The sequence below is a fragment of the Callorhinus ursinus genome, unplaced genomic scaffold (assembly GCF_003265705.2).
Source record: "Callorhinus ursinus isolate GAN/ISIS: 27379988/994484 unplaced genomic scaffold, GSC_fseal_2.0 scaffold17, whole genome shotgun sequence".
NCBI classification, from domain to species: domain Eukaryota; kingdom Metazoa; phylum Chordata; class Mammalia; order Carnivora; family Otariidae; genus Callorhinus; species Callorhinus ursinus.
Window position 1 is genome coordinate 28,194,994 of NW_027397079.1, and position 18,767 is coordinate 28,213,760.

Genomic DNA, 18,767 nt, shown 5'->3' on the forward strand with positions numbered 1-18,767 from the left:
CTGTCTGAATTCCAAATACAGCAATGTTGTTGATGATTGGCTGTCCTAAATGGTGGTTCGGCTAGATTCGAACTGTAACTACTACAAAATTTCGTTTGATGTGCTGTAGATTTCCTTAATGTCATCTTGACCTTATTGTGAGGGTGTTCTGTTTGCCTGGGGGTACAAACCCTTATTTCCCCATCCCTGGATAGGAGAGTCAGTTCTCAGCATTGACTTCATTTGTTGAAGATCATCAGTTCTGTGGCTTGGGAAAAGAGAATATTAAAAGTGAAAGCAGCAGATAAGTTCTATTTTTGAGAACAGTTGAGCCCATAAAATCTAGAAGGAAAAGTAAACACACACAGAGAATTTATATGTTGGAACAATCAGTTCTAGCAAACTAATACTGGTAAATTTAAGGAAATCTAGGGCTTCCTGTTTTAAATTAATTGGGTAAAGACACTGACTAATTGCTAAACAAGTGTCTTACCCCACCTAATGAGCTTATTCCCTTAAATGGCCAGTCTACAGTTTTGCCTTTGATTGAATAACTTGAAAAGGTTGTCTTAATTTTCTTTCTTAAGCTCAGTCAGCATAAGTGAGGCGTGAGATAGGCCTTAACTTTTCTTTTCATTGCGTAGCTGTATGTGATTTAATATGGCATTCAGGGACTCCCAAGTGACTTGCTGTTATTTGGAATATTTTTGCTGTCTTTCTTGATCTTCTTTCCAAACCACATGATCTTGATCTTCCTGCTTTCCTTGACAATACTTTTCAACTTTTCTTATTGAAATTGAAGGGCACATGAGTTTCTTTCTCCCCCCATGTCATGTGTGTGTCAGATTTAATCAGGTTATTTTGGAAGTTAGAGCCATTTTGTAGCCCTGTAACTCTTGAGAAAGCTGCCACTTGTCAGTGGAAACTAACAGATAAGAGTTTCTCCTCTAGCGTTTTCTAAAATTTTTCTGTGAGTCCAGGGTGCCTGGGTGGCTCAGTCATTAAGCGTCTGCTTTCGGCTCAGGTCATGATCCCAGGGTGCTGGGATCGAGTCCCACATCAGGCTCCCTGCTCCGTGGGAAGCCTGCTTCTCCCTCTGCCACTGTCCCTGCTTGTGTTCCTGCCCTCTCTCTCTGTTAAATAAATAAAATCTTTTAAAAAAAGAAAATAAATTTTTTCCTTGAGTCCAGAAGTCATAATAAAGAAAAAGAAATTTGTTCTTCCATGTCCTAGAAAACTTGAATCCTTTCTAAACAAAAGTTTCATCTTATGATCCAGTTGCACTACGGGAGGCTGAGTGGACATTTCTTACACCTTTCTGTCTCCATACAGCATCTAGTTCAGTTACCTTTTGTACGTTGTATATATTTAATATTATAGTGGTAAGTGGATAAATATTTTAATTTGGCTATTTGCAGAATTATTCCATTTGTATGCCTCTTTATTTCCCTCTGAAATGTCTTCTCTTGATTAAGGCATCAGAAAAGAGATTTGTAAGATACCTTGATTTAGAAAAGGTAACCTAGAGTACCTCTTTAGTTTTCTAGTGAATTTTCTGCCTCAGATCTGAGAGTGCTTTGAAAAGGTGAATTCAAACAGCAAGTATAGTGCTGGTAATATTTTATCCTTTCAATTCTTTATTGAATGCTTTTGTTCTGGGACCTCAGTTTTTTGTTTTTTAAGTCTGTTTCAAAAGCTCGTGAAATTGGTAGACAGGTGATAGCCAGTTCACTACAGGGTACACAAAAGCAACAGAGATGAACAAACTGGACATCCATAAGTCTCTGAAGTTGTAGGAGAGCTCAGAGCAAAGTTTAGAACACCGCTCTGGCCAGCTCTGCCCAACTCCCTTCCCTGTGTATAGAACAGCTCAGAAGTGATCAGATAATTTCCATGGCACGGTCAAAACTGGTCCGGGCTGCTTGTGGCAAAACAAACTTGATGTTTAAAACAAATCCAAAACACTGGCATATTCTTGAGAAAATAAAAGTTAGCATGATTTCTCTTAATATAGCTCCTTTCTATGACACAGGGTTCTTGATGAACAGCAGTTCCACTCTGACTCAGATCGACTTTATCGTCCGTTACAGTTCCCTTTGGGAATGATGAACTTCCCTGTCACATAGGCAGAATTGTTTTCCTGAAAGCACACTGCAGACTAAGAACACTCATGGTTCTTTACTGGCAATTCCAGTTGCACTGTGCCTTTAATGGGTGTTCAAGGTGGTGGTCAGTTCAACCACTGTTGAGTAGACTGCAGTGGAATCTTAGAATTGTAGGATTGGAGCACCTGGGTAGCTCAGTCGTTAAGCATCTGCCTTTGGCTCAGGTCATGATCCCAGGGTCCTGGGATCGAGCCCTGCATCGGGCTCCCTGCTCAGTGGGAAGCCTCCTTCTCCCTCTCCTGCTCCCTCTGCTTCTGTTCCCCCCCCGGTCAAATAAATAAATAAAAATCTTAAAAAAAAAAAAAAAAAAAAAGAATTGAAGGATTGGAAAAACCCTGTAGTGGCGCCTGGGTAGCCCTGTCAGTTTAAGTATCCAGCTCTTGATTTTGGCTTAGGTCATGATCTCAGGGTTCTGGGTTCGAGTGCCTCTTAGGCTCCACACTCAGTGGGGTGTCTGCTTGAGGATTCTTTCTCTCCATCTCCCTCTGCCCCTCCCCCCACTTGTTTGTGCTTTCTCGCATGCGTGCTCTGTCTCTAAAATAAATCTTTAAAAAAAGAAAACCCTACAGACTTCCCTGTTGTGGATAATGAGAGGTTTTTAATGTTTCTTTTTGTCAATGTTTTTTTTATAGTTGTGGCTGAAAAGTACCCATTGCCATCACTAAAGGAAGAATGTGCTAAGATTCAATTATACAACAAATATTTACTTGAACTCTCGTTTCTCAGGTATCTGTTGAACTTTAATGAGCTCTCAGTGTGCTAGACGCTAGGAAAGAAGGGGACTGGTTGCTGCCTTATAAGAGCTATCAGTCCAAGGGATTGGTGGTGGTCAAAGTTGTCAGGAAACTTGGACCACATAAAGGATGTAAAAGATTTTTTGCAGCTTAGTCCAGGTTGCTCCGAATCAGACTTATTTGCCAAGCACCTGCTCTGTTTGTGCAGGGCATGAAAAATGAGAAAATTAGGTATTGCACTTGCCAAAGGAGATGGTGGCCTGCAATGGAGAACCTTGGCCTTAGACTTGAAGATGTCCGTGAGAGTTCTGGTTCTGCCAGTCATTGTCAAGTTTGTCAAGTCATTGTCAAGTTGGACCTTAAACACATTGAACCTTGCTCTGCTCCTGTTCTCTCAGCTATAAAATGGGAATAATACCTTATTCACATGCTTCTTATAAGAGCTAAATAAAGCAAGATCTAAGATTGTGTTGAGGATTAAGTGGCTGTAATAGATGTAGAGCGCCAGGCAAACATAAAGTATAATCTTAATTTCTTAAAAAAACAATTGAGTCACTTTTCTTTCCCAATTGTTAAAAGTAGGCATTGATCTTCTGCGGCTTTTCATCACTGTGACTATAGCCAACTGTCTTTGGGAATGAGAAGAAAGGATGAATGAAAGTGTCACACACAGTCCCAGGAAAGTAGTATACTTCCCCCATGAAATTTTTATAGTTTTAGCTTCTTACTCTCTTGTATATAATGAAGCAAGAAAAACACTGTGAGAAAGTAGGAAGTAAGAGATAACAGAAAATTTATAAATTACATAAAATTCTGCTAGATGATGCATTTGTTTGTACAGGAAAGTAGTGTTCTGTAGTGTAAGAACTCCACTCTAGAGATGAAAACAGGGCAAGTCACCGTCTCTCTGAGTTTTGTTTTCCTTGTCTATAAAATGGTGATACTATGTGCCAGACATTGCTAAGCATTTTATGTGAACTGGATTCTCAGTAGCACTATTGAAAAATAGGCCCTAGGAAGATCCAGTAACTTTGAGGTGTTACGGGTTGAATTGTGTTCTGCCAGAATTCATATGTTGAAATCCCAACAACCACCAGTGGCTCCAGATTAAGTGTATTTGGAGATTTGGAGGTATGAAGTCTTTAAAGACATCAAATTAAGCGGGGCCATTAGGGTGGGCCCTAATTAACATGACTAGTTTCCTTAAGAAAAAAAGATGGGCAGGGATGTGTTCACAAAGAGGAAAATCCGTGTGAAGACCTAACAAGAAGGTGACCATCTGCAAGCCAAGTTACAGAGGCCCAGGAGAAGCCAAACCTGCCCTCACCTTGATCTTAGAACTTACAGCCTCTAGAACTGTGAGAAAACTAATTTCTGTTGTTTAAACCATCCAGTCTGTGGTATTTTGTTATGGCAGCCTGAGCAGACTAATACATCAAGTGATAGAGCCTGGATTTAAATTCTGACCTGTTAGTTTTTTGGATTGTAACTTAGATCTAGTTACTTAACCTCTCTGTCTCCATTGTCTCATCTATAAAATGGCAGTAATAATTAAACTTACCCATAGGGTTGTGAGGATTAAATCAATTGACATGAGAGGGCCACATTCACAAGAGTGAATTTCAGTGACTGTTTAACATGTACGTATAAGAATGTATACACTGGGGCATCTGGGTGGCGCAGTGGGTTAAGCATCTGACTCTTGGTTTTGGGTCAGGTCATGATTTCAGGGTTGTGAGATTGAGCCCCGAGTTGGGCTCCATGCTCAGCACGGAGTCTGCTGACGTTTCTCTCTCCCTCTCCCTCTGCCCCTCCCTGTGCTTGCTTTCTGCCCCCCACAAATAAATAAACCTTTAAAAAAAAAATAATGTATATGTTGATATGCCTTCTGTTCTCATAGTTGAGACCTGTAGTTTTTCTGCCTTTGTAAAATACTTAGCATCTGGAACCTAGAAATACATGTGAAGTTAAGATACTACAGATTTTATTTTATGCTTTTTCATTTGGAAGTTTAAAAATATACAGTGTTTAAAAATTTTCAGTGTTATTGAGGTATGATCAGGAAATGATAAAATGCACATATTATGAGTGTCTATTTTGATAAGTTTTGTCATAATACATAGGGAATTTAGTTGACTCAGTGCTCTTGATCTGTTTGCACTGCCTGTGGCATTCTGAATTATAGTGACAACACCTACAGAGCTTTTACTTAAAATAAACAGATTTTACCCATTCAACTAGAATTTTATGGAGCAAATATCAGAAGGTTCTAGAACTTTGCCGTAATTCAGATTCTTATAGTCCAACCCCAGGGATTCTGGCTGGTCTAGGACTCATGCTCTATATTTTTTAAAAGCTTTTTTGGATGTTTCTGATGCACAGTCAGGTTTGAGAATGCCCAGCAGAGCAAGGAATTATAAAGTTAAATTCTCCTACTGCTCACACACTCTTCTCCCCAGCCTTGTACCCATTCCCATTCCCCACCCCAGTCCAAAAACAAAGCATGCTCTCTGAAATTAATACTCTTATGAAGTAACCTGTTAAGCACATAACCCCTTGGTGAATAATCAGATCACTTTCTTGTTTTCCTGCCATACCACCAGAATTTCCCATTTATCCAATACTGACCCTGACTATGTGGAAGTCAGTTTTCTCTCTTATGTCTGAAAAGATCCTCTGAAAGTTCAGAGAACTTCTGAAGTGCCTAGCAAGGGCTCTCCTAGGGCGAACACTCTGGAAACATGAAATCTGTTAACTTTCAACTCTGTGGAATGGGGCCATTCAGGGCCTGATCTGAAGCTCCATGTGCCCATGGAACAGAGTTAGGGTACCTGCCTTTTTCAAGGAAGCATACACAGCAGCGTGTGCCATTAGAAAGACTGAGGGTGTCTGTCCAGTCCCCAGCTCTGCTCGGGAATGTGCAGATGCCAGCTAGTAGCAGGCGCTGTGTATGCCACACCTGCTCTCCTCAAGTGGGGTTATTCAAAAAGCCAGAGACTGGGCCTGAATAAGACCTAATCAAGCTGCTTAGGGGGAGGCAAGGCAAAGACAGAGTTGGAGGTGTTCTGTGGGGTTGAGGGCAGGACTCTCTTGCTATGAAAAGCAACTTCCTTGGATTTTTGTGTTTCATATTACATAATGCAAATCGTTTGTTTTCTCTGATGATAAACATTGTACTTCTCAAGAGGAAAAAAAATTTCCAGCAGTCCAGAAAGATAGAAAGAAGAAAATAAAAGTCACCAAGTTATACCAGAGATAACCACCATTAACATTTTGGGGTTTGTCCTTCCACAACTTTTAGTATGCATATAATAAAAAATGTATCTCTATCCAGTTTTTTAATTTCAGAATCATTTAACTTATCCCTTTACCTTTAAGATAAAATTCCTTTTTTTTTTTTTTTAAGATTTTTATTTATTCAACAGAGTGAGCGAGCAGGAGAGGAGCCCGATGTGGGGCTGAATCCCAGGACCCTGGGATCATGACCTGAGCTGAAGGCAGTCGCTTACCCTACTGAGCCACCCAGGTGCCATTAAGAGAAAATTCTGATGTCCAGTGAGATTAAATGGCCTATAGGGCCAAAAATAGTATCTGGGCTCTCAGAATCCTGTGCCACAGCCTCTGTGTTGCCTTTGCTTTAAGGTACTAATTCATAGTGACACAGACCCCTTGCTAGAATTAGAGCAGGAGGAGGGGTGGTAGACCACTGGTAGATTACCTGATGCCCCAAGTGAGCACAGCCAGCTCCTGGGCTGCCGGAATTCAGGTGGTTGGTTGATTGATCTGTCGGATTTTATTAAATGGATAGGAAGAAAGGAAACAGCTGTTGAGCCGCTATTCTAATCCTTAAGAAGTGTAAAATACCTATTTTCCAGCCAAGAAGACTAAAACAAGTTTGAGTAACTTCCCCAAAGTCACACAGCTTATTCTAGGCCTAATGGCTGATCTTACTGCACCACATTCCTAACTTAGAGCCGACAGGTGCTTTTGGCTATAGTTGCTTTTAAGGTATTCCTTAGGAGGTGCTTTAAACTCAAGCCATGGGGTCCCTGGGTGGCTCAGTGGGTTAAGCATCCAACTCTTGATTTCAGCTTAGGGTCATGAGTTTAAGCCCCACATTGGGCTCCACACTGGAGCCTACTGAAAAATGAATGAATGAAGTTTCCTCATTTTCAAATATCAGTAACTAATTCAAGTTTTTCTTTAAAATACAGTACGGAGAGAGGGATACCTGGGTGGCTCAGTTGGTTAAGCGTCTGCCTTCGGCTCAGGTCATGATCCGGGGTCCTGGGATCGAGTCCCTCATTGGGCTCCCTGCTCAGTGGGGAGCCTGCTTCTCCCTCTGCCTGCCACTCCCCCTGCTTGTGCTCGCTCGCTCCCTTTCTGACAAATAAATAAATAATCTTAAAAAAAAAAAAATACAGAGGGGCACGTGGGCAGCTCAGTTGGCTAAGCATCCGAGTCTTGACTGTAGCTCAGGTCATAATCTCAGAGTCATGAGTTCGAGCCCCGAGTTGGGCTCCTCACCGAGTGTGGAACCTGCTTGGGATTCTCTCTCACACTCTCCCTCTCCCACCCCCTTACCTGTGCTTTCTAAAAAAAATAATTCAAGCCTTTAAAGATGATCTTATTAGAGACCCCAGAGGCCTGCGTGAGATTATAAGGAAAAGATTTCAGGGCAGGTCACCACTCAGTGAAAGTCAAGCTTCCATATAACTAAAGCATCAGATTTTGATGGCCGGGATGCACTAACTGTAAAATGTATTCTTACATAGTTGACCAAATTGAACTATTGATGGTTTTTATTTAGTTTTGGTATGGTTCATTGAGTTGTTTCAGAAAATACAAGTGACCATTTTCAACAGTTCAAGTATTTTAGTTTAATGAATAATGGTATCATCAGCAAAGATGAGGATATTTGACTTCTTTGATTTATACTTGGATGACATGCAGGCAGTTTACTAAAGTGTTTCACATCATTCAAATGGAAACGGAAATGAGCATGAATGGAAACAGGCAATAATACAGCTGTTTTACATTGTTTCAGATCCTAAGACTTCATCTGCACAGTCCTCTTGAAACAGTGATAGTATGAAACCAGCATATATACCTACCAATTTACGGTTAAGTAGACAGTCTGTTCTCTAGGTGGTCCCTCTTTATAAAGTCCCAAAAAGCTGATGAGTAATCTGCAGAAAATTTTTCACACTGATGATCAAAAACCTTAGTTGCTCCTTATATAAAGGATGGGATTGAGAGACCTAGTCCTGCAATTGTTAGAAAGTAAAACTAACACAGGGATGCCTGGGTGGGTCAGTTGGTTAAGCCTTCGGCTTAGGTCCCGATTTGGGTCCTGCATCAGGCTCCCTGCTCAGCAGAAGTCTGCTTCTCCCTCTGGCCCTCCCCTCTCATGCTCTCTCTCTCTCTCTCTTTCTCAAATAAAAATCTTAAAAAAAATAAAACTAACACAGAAATAGGAGGGATTGTCTAACTGGCTGTTGGGCCTGTTATTTAGGGAGATAAAAGGTTTGAGTCCATTTTAAGGAACATCCTTGCAGACGGGTATGTTGACCACATGATCACAATCTGGGCTCATCTGCACTTGAGAAATAGGCCCAATATCCCCTTTTTCTTGAATCTTCTCTTTACAAAATTATAGTTTCATTTCATTTTGTAAAATGACCATGCTTAATTCACTGTATTGTTAGAGTAGGAAACCATTTAAAGGGTTAAAAATACATACTTTACTACCATCTAGAAATAACCACTGTTAACGTTCTGTCGCATATCTTCCTACATACATTTCTATCCTTTTATATGTATATGTATAAAAAATAGCGTGTCAGGTTATCTTTGGTTTAGTTTGGGTACAACATGTGATCACACTGTCCTCTCTCCTCACTTACCTCAGGACCAGTTGTCCATCCAGGACACCCAAAGCATTATTTTTTAAGGGCTCTTTACATGGAAGGTGTAGTGGTGGTGAGGGCCTTTGATGGCTGGCAGGGAATTTTTTCTAAATTAACTGGTGGGGAGAGAATGCAGATTGTTGAGCATGGCAGTATTGTGCTTTAAGAAAGACTCTCTTTCCTTAAAGCTCTAGGAAGCCGCACTGGGGAGACAGGAATGGAAGTAGAACACCATAAAAATCTCTCTTATGTAGTGGAGGAGATAGAGTGGTGGTGAGGAAGTCACTTTCCCGAATTTTTTTTTTTTTTTTTTTAAAATGACTTGAAAAGCCACTAGGGAAGTACCTTGGGGATGTGGTGCTTCTAGGAAGGAAACTTCCCTCCTCCCCAGACCCCCACCCCACTTCCACAGAGTTTCAGGGAAAGGAACCAGTGATGGTGAAGACACAAATTATTAGTTCACCTCTTTTTCTTACCCCAGTCCTTGCTGGTAAGGGTCTTGATGGGAGGGGGAGCCCAAGCATGAAAAGGAAGTTGTGGAGTAGAGCAGTAATGGGGAGTCTTTGGGTGGCCAGAGGCCTTGGGAAGTGGTACAGGAAGGCGGGGCCAGGAGATGGACACGGGGAGGAAAGAGGAGGTAGCTGGCTGCTGAGTGGAAAGGAGACCAGGACCTCAAAAGTATGGAAGCTGAGCTTTGCAGGATTGTGCTTACTTGGATCATGTTTCCATTCCCTCTGAAGCAGCTCCATGGCGGGACTGCAGAGGGATTCTGTTCTTGCTGTAGAGCGGTTTTGAAGCTACCAGAAGTGATGTTCACAGAAACTTGTCAGTGGTTTCCCTTCTGGGTATTGAGACTTCATAACGATTGAGTGATCCACTGAGCATATTCTCACCCCCAACACCATGGGGCATTTGTGGCCTGATTCTCACATGACAGAGAAAGGCCCATTGTCAAGAATCAGGACATAAGGGGCGCCTGGGTGGCTCAGTCGTTAAGCGTCTGCCTTCGGCTCAGGTAATGGTCCCAGGGTCCTGGGATCGAGACCCAATTCGGGCTCCCTGCTCCGCGGGAAGCCCGCTTCTCCCTCTCCCACTCCCCCTGCTTGTGTTCCCTCTCTCACTGTGTCTCTGTCAAATAAATAAAATCTTAAAAAAAAAAAAAAGAATCAGGACATGAATTTAACCCTCAGGATATGTATAAGGGCACCAGGTGCTTAGGCCCCTGGACATTCTGAGGAATAGAAACATGAAACAAGGGACGCCTGGGTGGCTCAGTTGTTAAGCGTCTGACTTCAGCTCAGGTCATGGTCCCAGGGTCCTGGGATCGAGCCCCGCATCGGGCTCCCTGCTCAGCGGGAAGCCTGCTTCTCCCTCTGCCGCTCCCCCTGCTTGTGTTCCCTCTCTCGCTGTGTCTCTCTCTGTCAAATAAATAAATAAAATCTTTAAAAAAAAAAAACATGAAACAAAAGTGCAGTTGACGAGGACAGCAAAATACTCTTAGAAACCAAGACACCTTAATAATGTTTGTTTCCGTATGTCCCACTCTGACAAAGCAAAACTATTGTTTTCCTTTAAAAAAAAAAAAAAAGTTTACCACATCAGTGTTTACAGCCCGCTTCTGCCTCTGTCTTCTCTTCAAACCTGCACACGTTCCTAGTTTTTGCTTAACGTGGATAATTTTTAATGATGAAATTTAAGGGCGCCTGGGTGACTCAGTTGGTTAAGTGTCTGCTCAGGTCATGATCCCAGGTCCTGGGATAGAGCCCCGCATCTGTCTCCCTGCTCAGTGGGGAGCCTGCTTCTCCCTCTGCCCCTCCCCTGCTCATGTGCTCTCGTTCTCTCGCACTCTTTCATAAATAAAATCTTTTAAAAAATAAATTTAACAGTAATACTAAAATAATATTAGGTAATGGATGTGGTAAGATACATATATATATATCTAGATGTGGTAAGATATATAGATTATATATCTATCTGGTCTATATATAGATATATCTGGTTTTATGTGGGAGGTAAGTTACTGCAGTACTGTGTAGATCGGCGAATCTGATCCAGTTATTTAGATTACAGTTTAATGAGTTAGCCTATCTTTGATTAGCAATGGCTGTTAACATTTTGCTTTGAATTTGTTTCTTGTTTAATCATTGATTAGCTATAAACAAAGGCCTTAAGAACTCAGGAAGTCAAATCTCCTTGGAAATCACAGAATTTTTTTGTAATGCAAATAACTGCCCCAGCTTTCATGTTTTGTAAACTCAAATTACTCATTACATCTGCTAAGAAATGAAAGAATAAAGGAGTTAGTTTACTGGGACATTCCTGAAGAAACAGCTACCATAGACTTAATTCTGTTAACTCCGTGTACTCTCCTCACTCACTCATTAAAAGGAAGGCATTTCAATGTCCACAATAGCCAAACTGTGGGAAGAGCCAAGATGTCCATCGACAGATGAATGGATAAAGAAGATGTGGTATATATACACAATGGAATATTACGCAGCCATCAAAAGGAATGAGATCTTGCCATTTGCAATGACGTGGATGGAACTGGAGGGTGTTATGCTGAGTGAAATATGTCAGTCAGAGAAAGACATGTATCATATGACCTCACTGATATGAGGAATTCTTAATCTCAGGAAACTGAGTGTTGCTGGAGTGGTGGGGGGTGGGAGGGAGGGGGTGGCTGGGTGATAGACATTGGGGAGGGTATATGCTATGGTGAGTGCTGTGAATTGTGCAAGACTGTTGAATCACAGATCTGTACTTCTGAAACAAATAATGCAACATATGTTAAGAAAAAAGAAGAAGAAGATAGCAGGAGGGGAAGAATGAAGGGGAGTAAGTCAGATGGGGAGACGAACCATGAGATACGATGGACTCTGAAAAACAAACTGAGGGTTCTAGAGGGGAGGGGGGTGGGGGGATGGGTTAGCCTGGTGATGGGTATTAAAGAGGGCACATTCTGCGTGGAGCACTGGTTGTGATGCACAAACAATGAATCATGGAACACTACATCAAAAACTAATGATGTAATGTATGGTGATTAACATAAAAAATTTTTAAAAAAGGCATTTCTTAAAGCTTGATGCAGGCTCTGTTTCTTCCCTTCTTCCTTTTCACACACTTGTAAATCCTCAAATAAAGAGGTGCCTTTTCTCGGACAGCAGTTCTCAAAGTATTTGTCTGCCAACCCCTGGTTGGTCTCCAAGACCCTTTCAGGGAGTCCCCGAGGTCTAAACTATTTTCATGAGAATAGTTTATTTTTCTTACTGTGTAGCAGTGGGCACAACTACTGGCACCTTCGTACATATCCAGACAGTGGCACCAAACTGGACTCATGAGCATTGTATTCTTCACAGTCCCATGCTGTGTTTAAGAAACCAGTTTCACCTAAGAATGTCCTTGATGAAGAAGTAAAAAATATTTTTATTCAATCTCAGCTCTTGATTACAAGTCCTTTTATGATTTTTTTTTTGCCAGAATGGGAAGGATACATATTACCATACTAAAAATTAGAACAAGTTTTAAAAATATTTACTAATTCATTTTAAAAATATGGCCTCATGCGGGGTGGCTGGGTGGCTCAGTCGTTAAGCACTGCCTTTGGCTCAGGTCATGATCCCAGGGTCCTGGGATGGAGTCCCGCCTTGGGCTCCGTGCTCAGCAGGAGGCCTGCTTCTCCCTCTCTCATTCCCCCTGCTGTGTTCCCTCTCTGACTGTGTCTCTCTCTCTCAAATAAATAAGTAAAATCTTAAAAAAATATATGGCCTCATGGAAGTAGGTAACTTGTGAAGGAAGGAGTATTTTTAGTATCTTTTACAGGTAATTGTAGAGATTCCTGTTTTGTGTTAACACCAAGATTTGTTGCATTGTGAAATCTGAAACTTTATCCATGAGCTTTTTGTATTGTTACATCAAATTCCATTTCCTATTTTAGTCAGATCTTTTACCCATGCATGATTTTATGGTATGACACATTGGTCGTTTGGAAAGTATTGGTTCACTGAATTATGCTTATCTTTCACATGTTGCCTCATTCATTAATAATTATCACCCCTGATCTCACCTGTTTTGTTTTTTTTTTTTAAAGAATTTATTTATTTGACAGAGACAGAGGAGGAGTGGGAGAGGGAGAAGCAGACTCCCCGCTGAGCAGGGAGTCTGATGTGGGGCTCGATCTCAGGACCCTGGGATCATGACCTGAGCCCAAGGCAGATGCTTAACGACGGAGCCACTCAGGCGCCCAATGCTTTCTTTTTAATACACTACAACCAGGGGTGCCTGGGTGCTCAGTCGGTTAAACATCTGCAGTTAAGAGTCTGCCTTCGGCTCAGTCATGTTTCCATGGTCCTGGGATCAAGCCCTACATGAGGCTCCCTGCTCAGCGGGGAGTTTGCTTCTCCCTCTGCCCCTCCCCTGCTCCTGCTCTCTCTCTCAATTAAATAAATAAAATCTTTAAAGATATGTATATACTACAACCAGTACAATACCTTGCAATAGGTTGAATTAAAAGCAGGTATGAGAATCCAGTTGTCTACTATCATACCAGAGAATAAAGAGGTTTGCAAAAAATGTGGAACTGAAGTGTTTCCTTATTTGTTTTGGTGTATGTAGTTGTTTTTCACAAAACATTTATCTTAATAGGTAATGGGTTTTTTTTAATGAATTGATAAATGTTTTTAAAAATAAAGTTTTAATTTTTAATATGATAAGACCCACATAAAAGTTCTTTGGGGTCTTTTATAGTCTTTGGGCATGGAGAACCTGCATTCACCAGATGGCTACTATAGATTTGGGGCAGGTGATTGAGTTTGCAGCAGCTAAAGCCATTCAGAGCTAGACTGGAGGGAAACAGTGCCCCACCAGTGCCTGGGACCCTGCAGGCTCACATGCCAGCCTCGGGTTTGACTACGGCTTCTATTTATGCCACTTACTCTCTGGAGACCATCCCAATAGCTGCATATGTGGTAGTTCGAAGAGCTGGATAATATGCCTCCCATTCATTTGCAGAGAACTTCCTTGGGGGAATGGATCTGGACTGAGTACCCTTCAAAACTGTTTAATCACCCCCACCCCACCCCCATTGCCAAATGGAATACAAGTTCACTTCACGAAACTTGGAAAAGATAAAAAAAAAAAAAAAAAAAAAAAAACCGGGGGACAGATTAATGTTTCTTAAGTTCCCAAACCTAAAGACACGGGGTGTTAAATTCTATTATATTTCCATTGTATTTTTTAACCTACAATTTTATAGATGAGATAAATTTTTAAATACAGAGGTTTAAGGCATCTTAACAGTCATCGGGTCTTTAATAATAGAACTTTTTATGTAACATAATGTCTGTATTTCTTGTTTTAAGTAGGCTCCACGCCCAGCGTGGATCCCAATGCGGGGGCTTGAACTCATGACCCTGAGATCAACACCTGAGCTGAAATCAAGAGTCAGGCATTTAACCAACTGTGCCACCGAGGCACCCCGATATGTGTATTTTTCAGTTGAATGCAGAAAATTATCTCACACCTCCCCGCAGAGATAAGTATTTTAACATTTGTGATGGATAGTCATACAAAGATACACATGGCTATATTTGACTGGGGTTATGTATTACATGCTGCTCTGATTCCTGCTTCCATTCTCCATTCTAGGCCACATTTTTGCGTATCGATGAATGTATAGCTGAATTGTAACAAAGGAATGTCATGTAATCAAGTTCTTTTCCTTGGGGAAAAGCCTGGCAAAAGTGGTGGTTTGGAGAATAAGACAAGTGAAAATCTCAAGCTTGTGGTGCAGATGCAGGTCCTTTATCATCCTCCTTTTTGTTCCACGATGTGTGTAGCACTAGGGTTTTAGCTGTCCTGAGAAACGATGGAGTTGCAGCCAGAAACAGCATCTTAGTTTGAACAAAATAATCTAATTAGTGTCTGAGGGTGAAGGAGTGTCTTTCTGTCCTTTAATTAAATATCTCTCCAGAGGTCAAGGAGATCAGGCTGGTCAAACATTAACAGCTCTGTACAGGAAATTACGGTGAGTTCCTGTTTCAGTTTTCTCACTCGAGTTTAGCAAACCTTTGAGGGGAGTGAGAGATAAAAAGCTGAATAAGGTACAGTTCTGCTCTCGAGGTGTTTACACTTTAGTAGGGGAAACATGCCTGTACATGACTGCAGTAGAAGGCAGAGCAAGTGCTCAATGAAAGGTGTAGGTAATGCTGTGTGCAGATGAGAATGCTGGTAACTAGGGGGAAGGGAAAAGAGCTCCTGGAGGTCTGCTGACCTAGCATCTAAAGATGAGAAACATTTCAGTAAGCAGAAATGATGTAGAAGTGATCTACAGACTGAAGGAGTGGCTTCTGTGAAGATCAGACGTGAAAGTGTAGGAAGGAAGGGGTTAAAGAAGAGCTTGCAGTCTGGTGAAGCCAGAGAGATACGCAGAAGGAAGTAGAGGGTGACCACACTGCACTGGGGTGGGCTGTTTTGCCAAATCTAGGAAATCCATAGATACCAGGTGAACAGGACGAGACCGTTGGCTGGTTATTTATTCCTTCACAGAAGACATCTCACCAGCATGATGCTTTAGTCATCCCAGATAAGCATTTATGTTTAATATCAGCAAGCTGATAAAGGAGTTGGGGGTTAAAATGACATACACTTACTGTTTCACAGATTCTGAAGGTTGGAATACCAGGCACAGGTTTACTGGGTTGGTCCTCTGGTCATGGTCTCACAAAGCTGAACTAAATGGGTTGCCTGGTCTGCAGTTTCATCTTCTCTTTGCCCACATGGTTGTGGTAGATTTCAGGATCTTGAGGTTGTAGCTAATTGGCTAGGAGTATGATTTTTATAAGCTGTCATCTAATTGAGCCACTGCCACGGGCCAAATAAAGGCACATACATACATTATTGCTAACCCTTGATAAAAACTGTAAGGCAGCATTGTCTCCATTTGACAGATGGAGAGAAGCCTGCAGAGAGGGAGTGTGTCGCTGTTTTGTTTTGGTTTTACAAGGCTGAATTTTTTTGGAAAGGGAAACCTTTTATTAAAAATTCTTATTACTCTGTGACTTTAAGGCTAGGGGGTGGGCTTGTTTGCATAACAAAACTGATGAGACCATCCCCTTGTTAACTTAAATCACTTACCACTTAGGACCCTGGCTTCATTGAGTCCGTGTCTACTTTGCAACTTTACAGAAGGAACTTGTTTTTTGACCACAATACAGGACACATTGGTGTCTTGAAGGTTTGTTTTATTTCTGTTTAGGGGGAGTAAGTCTCCCTCTCTATTGTTTTCAACATACCAAAATGTAGAGAGAATCATATAATCGACCCCAGAAACCCATCATTCATATTTAAGCATTATCAAGGTTACACCAGGGCACCTGGGTGGCTCAGTTGGTTAGGCAACTGCCTTCAGCTCAGGTCATGATCCCGGAGTCCCGGGATTGAGTCCTGCATCGGGCTCCCCGCTCAGCGGGGAGTCTGCTTCTCCCTCTGACCCTCTCCCCTCTCGTGCTCTCTCTCTCTGTCTCTCCAATAAATAAATAAAATCTTTAAAAAAAAAAAATTACACCACAATTTGCTTTTTAAGTGTCTTCTTTCTTTTCTCCTCCTCTTCAGTCTTTTTAGTTGAATTGTTCAAACGAGGTCCGTATATTGCATTTAGTTACATCTCTTAAGTGTCTTTTCATCTAGAGCAATCCCTTTCCTCAGCCTGTCCCTTTTTTATGCCATTGTTTTGTTGAAAAAAGTATCTGCCTTCCTGAGAGAAAAACCCTCCTGGGTTTGTTTGTTTTCTTTAGGTGTCTGCTCATTCCTGCATCCCCTCTATTTACTGCAGATTGAAAGGCTTGATTAGATTTGGAAGGTTGGTTAAATTCAGGGTCACCTTTTTTGTCAAGAAACCTAGTTGGTGCCCTGTGCTTTATGTGGCACCACATTATGAAGTAACCAGTGTTTGGGTCGTTCCCTGTTTGGTGATGGGAAATGGGCCTGTGTTCAGGTGGTAGAGGTGGGATGCCTCCTCTGTAAAGGTCCCTGTCAGCTTCGTTTTCATGGCTTTATCCTCTGATCTTGACCGCATTCCTAATTCTGTTTGTTTACCCTGAAATTGTTTATCAGAAAAAAGGTTGAAAGCAAGATAAGTGCCTGATTCCCTTTCATTGCCAGTTTGAACATAAGGGATTGGTGACTGGTTATCACGTTTTCTTTCACTTTCCCTGCTTTTGAATAACATAATGAACTTGGGTTTCTGTATTTTCAGGGTGTTTCAGTGGATTTCAGTCATTATTCCTGATGTGTGGGGGCAGGGAATTAGCATCTTTTTGAGGGAAGGAAATTCCAGGACTGCCTCAGTGGGCGGAACTTTGTAGTTTCCATCTTTCCATCATATGAGTGATGGGGTCTTCCTGCCTCCTGGTTCAGGATTGGTGCATTGTGCCTTTGTTAGGATGTTTTCCAAGTGCTTGGATAGGACCTGTCATTCTTGGAGTATAATGAGTTTCTTTGGCTATTTATCTGGTCAAAGCAACTGTTTTATCCACAGAAATGGCCACTTTTACAACCTTGTTAAGATTTTTTGCCAAACAGACTGGTGTATTTTGGGGGTTTGTTGTTGTTTTTTTTTCCAGATTCCTTAATTAGGAACTGCAATAGAACACTGAGATTATTAGTGGTTATATAGGATTGGTGATTTCCTTCTTAATATTAAGAATATGTGAACAGAACAGTATGAAAAATAGTTCCACGTGCCCAGTAATTTCCCCCAATTAAACTAAAAATGGAAAGGTGGGATATGTAACAATGTTCATCAAAAAGAAATTTATTTCATTAAAAGAGTGTTTTTGAACTATGCACATAAAATAAACATAAAACAGACTGACCAATGATTTTGACTAGACGCTTTAAAAATAAGCTCAAGGGACAGAAAGTTAAATATTTAGATTAGTGTGAAATGTTCGCTTTGTAGCAGCGTGCCATTGATGGGAATATTCCTGGAACATGTCTCCTCTGCTTGTTTTAACACCTGACCTTGGTCCCTGGAATGGAATGTATAGATGGGAGATATGGGTGGCTTTGTTTGGCATTTTCTCTTTGTTTGTATAAGCCCTCTAGTTGTTTCTTTGCAGTTTTATTAATACCATTGAAAAGTTGGTGGCTTTCTAGAATCAAGACAGTATGGATGTATCATTCCATTATGATCTGATTGGGTTCACTGACTTTTTCATTTTGGGTTCATGAAGAGTAGACTGATTCCATCAACAAGTATGGTGCCTAGCACAAACATGGAAACTAGGTAGGCACTTTGAATGAGAATGCCTATTTTTCCTGTTTCTCCCTCTCGGCTGGGGGATATTATCATATATAAATGGATTCATTCTGTCTGGTAAGAATGGCATGTTTTAATGGTTTATTAATAAAGTTAATTTCTTGTCATATACTCATTGGTCATTTAATTTGAGAGAGGTATTTTTCCGTTTTTCTATTCCTTTTTTTAAATATTTTTATTTTTTAAGTTGTCTCACCTTGTGTAATGTTAACAGCCATCAGAGTCTCTACCTAGATCTACTGGTTAATTACCCATTCCTTTTTAAGTTTAGTTACTCACTTTTTTAAATTGTATTTCATGAAATTAAAAAAAAATTCTATACATTTGCCAAATAGCTTCGTGTAAAGATTATACCAATTTACAGAGCCAACAGCCATGTACTGGAGTACCCCGGTATTCTTATACACGTGGTATCTGAGGCTTAAGGAGGGTCATAGTGTTCTCCAAGGTCACACAGTACAGTAGCGAATGTTCAGTCTATGAGTTCTTCCTTCCTCAGTCTTGAACAGGATAACACAAGCTTCCTTCCCTTTCACCATAGCCCCAGGTAATTGTTCGTCTTCACTTAGAAATGGTAGAAGGGAAGAAGTGAAGAAGATGAGGTGAGAGATTGAAAGAAAGGAACTGAACAGTTCAGATAAGAGTGTTAAAAACATAAAAA

General features: G+C 41.1%; 1 protein-coding gene across 13 annotated transcripts in view; it reads left to right on the plus strand.

Moving 5' to 3' along the window:
• RBPMS (RNA binding protein, mRNA processing factor) overlaps positions 1-18,767 on the plus strand; it is a 173,333-nt gene that overhangs the window by 106,705 nt on the left and 47,861 nt on the right. The window lies entirely within an intron of this gene.